The sequence below is a fragment of the Gossypium hirsutum genome, chromosome A04 (assembly GCF_007990345.1).
Source record: "Gossypium hirsutum isolate 1008001.06 chromosome A04, Gossypium_hirsutum_v2.1, whole genome shotgun sequence".
NCBI lineage: Eukaryota > Viridiplantae > Streptophyta > Magnoliopsida > Malvales > Malvaceae > Gossypium > Gossypium hirsutum.
Genome location: NC_053427.1, coordinates 77,255,667 through 77,258,881, shown reverse-complemented (window position 1 = coordinate 77,258,881; position 3,215 = coordinate 77,255,667).

Sequence of the window (3,215 nt, the reverse complement as noted above, 5' to 3'; positions counted from 1 at the left end):
ACAAATCTTGAATTTGTGCCTTTAGCTCCACCAACTCCTTCAGTGCCATTCTATATGGTGCGATAGACACTGATGCCGTTCCAGGCAATAAGTCGATTCCAAACTCCACTTCTCGGTTTGGAGGCAATCTTGGAAGCTCCTCTAGAAAAAAATCTTGGAACTCTTTTACGGTCCTAACCTTATCCACTGTCAGTCCCTCCTCTTCCGACTGGCTTACAAATGCCAAATAGACCTCACAACCTTTCCGAATCCACTTTTCGGCTCTTAATTCCGACACCACATTGGACAAATAATCTCTTCGCTCACCTATCACCATAACCTCCTCATCCTTTGTGGTCCTTAACACCATTCGTTTAGCAGCACAATCCAGAGTCGCTTTATGCTTAACAAGCCAGTCCATTCCCAAAATGAGATCAAACTCTCCGAACGGTAACTCCATCAGATCTCTAGGGAAAATCTTACCTTGAGTTTTTAAGGGTACATCCCTATACAGTTTGTCTACCCTAACCGAGTGACCCAAAGGACTTAGTACAGATACCCCACTCACAACCTCCTCAGAGCAGTCCAAGTTGTCCATAATCCATTCTGTGGCCTCCAACTAATATTCCGCCACATTCGGGGCTATACCAGACACGCCACTAAAGAACTCCGCTCCGTTAGCCCAAAGTCAGTCAGAAATAGATCCCCGAACTCCATTACCCGCACTTGCCCCGACAACTATTTCTAGAACACGAAGCATTACCTGTGACAAAGCATCATCCCCGGTACCGCGATCATGAGACTCTACCTCTATTGCCGGTGGTACCGGTGCATCCGCCGCCGGCATATGTCCCGAAGACGAAGATCTCGCTCGAGCACTTCCTCGGCTCCGTCCACGACCTCTTGTACTCATATCGTATTATCTTGATTACGAATTTTTATACAAAAAATTAATATTCCAATGTTTATTACAGATGTTTTATGAATCAGACAGTAGTTCAGAGTTTGTTTTCGCAGAATCGATGTCTAGCTACAGTTTCAGTCTCTTATCAGATTTTCCTATGGTTTCAGTATCACCCTATATAGAGTATCCTAATAGGGTTTTAGTATAGACAAATAATTTAGGAAAATATTCAGAAAAATTTAGAATACTTACATACTTGAGCCGGAGATTCGAAATGTCACCTTCTAAAGATCTAAATTCTGAAAATCGAGTTTTTCGCATTCTTTATAAAATTTTCGTTTTCGAAAATCTTTGTTTTTGCAAACCCATTCAACAGCCGAGTTGTTGCAACCTAGGCTCTGATACCACTAAATGTAGTGCCCTAAACCCGGCCCAGACGTTATGACCGGATCCGACATGCCACATCGAAGCGTTCAAAACATTTTATATTGTTGATCCAGAAAAAAACCTACTTAGTGTTTTAAAAGATATTTCATTATAGGTTAAAGTGAATGGAAGCTGTGCACCAGGTAGGAAACCGGAAAAGAGGAGGTGAGTCTATCGGACTACTTAAGTACCAAGCTCCCTTCGGATCCAATCCTAGACATGCACACCGCTATTGCCACACCTTAACGTCATGTATATTTCTAGGAAACCGATTTGATTAAGTCATTTTTAGGAAAAGTGATTAATTTTAGAAAATACTTTCATTACGGAAGCTTTGCTTGTTGTCGTGTTATTTTGAAATAAATTGTTTTTTTTTTTTGAAAACGCGCCCTAAAGCTATCCAATTTCAACAGTTAAAATAAGCAATACCTATCTTAGTAATACATATTAAAACCATCAAAAATAATTAAGCGGCCTTATTACATTAAAAACCCAAACCTCAACGTAAATAATAGGATGTCCAGTTCACCAGAAGAAAACCAAACTTTCAGAACGGGTGGCCACTCCAAATTCCCTCACAGCTCCAAGCCCACTATGGTTGGGGATTTCCTGCGTGGATGAAAATAAAATGGGTGAGTTTGGGGAAACTCAATGTGTAAGGAAAACCCATTCAAAGCCTAAGTCAGCTCAAGCCTATTGGGCCTAAGCCCATTCAGGTAACAGTGGTACTGGACCAGAGCCCTTTTCAGATTACAATAAACTGGGCCTTAGCCCCTTATTCAGATAACAGTATGGCCCATAGGCCCATTTCAAAATACATGCAACATCAATAACATATGCAAGCCCATTTGGGGAGACTACTCAACCCACCAACCACTACACTCCACCCGTACCAGCCCTACACTCCATGTGGGAATAGCTCAACCCACCCAGCCCAACACTCCACAGTTGCAGCCTTGCTGCTCAGTTAACAGTAAGTTGAGGCAAAGCCTCCAGTACGTGGACAAGCCACTTTCAGTACTTCCTTCGTCAATATCCCAATCCCATGCATCAGATAATAACAACATGGCATGCAGTAAATAACAACAGTCAAACATGCATTTAGGTCAATTTAACCCTAGGGGTATTTCCGTAATTTATCTACTAGGGGTAAAACTATAAATTTTCCACTTTTAAAGGTATTTCAGTAATTTATCTATTTTAGGGTTTTTCATGCATATTCCTACTTTTCACGTACTAACAGAATCACGTACCGAGTGTTCTTACCGAATTGGGCCCGTTGGCCCATCATTCCAATTTTGGCCCATTAAGCCCAAAAATATCGAGGGCACAGAAATCATGCACTTTGCAGTCCAAATTTTGCAGTTTACCAAAAAATTAATCGATTTACCTCACGAGCATTCGCACACTCGCAAATCTACAAAATACCGATTTTCGGCATTTCGACTTTTCAACTTTTGCCGATCCAGACTAAGAAAGAGGGTGTTAGTTACACACCTGTTTGCGACGATATGCTGACGAGATCCACACAAGAACCGCCTACAATTGGATTACTAACACGTTAATCTAACTATTCAAATACAAACTACGTATTAACCCCTTACAATATTCGGCCAACCACACCTACAGATCATAGTAAGCTTATAAGAAATCAATAAGCAACTCATTAACAAATTTTTGTCAATGTTTACCACATAATCATAATTTCACTGCAAGCCATCTTCCTGAGCAACAATCACTAAATCATTTATAACTGGAGCTACGAAACTCCAAACCAAGTACCGTTAATTTTCCCTGAAAATAGACTCATATATCTTATATCCATAAAATTTTCAGAATTTTTGGTTTGGCCAATCAATACCAGATTTTTCTTAAAGTTTCGCATGTTTCACTGTTTGACTAATCT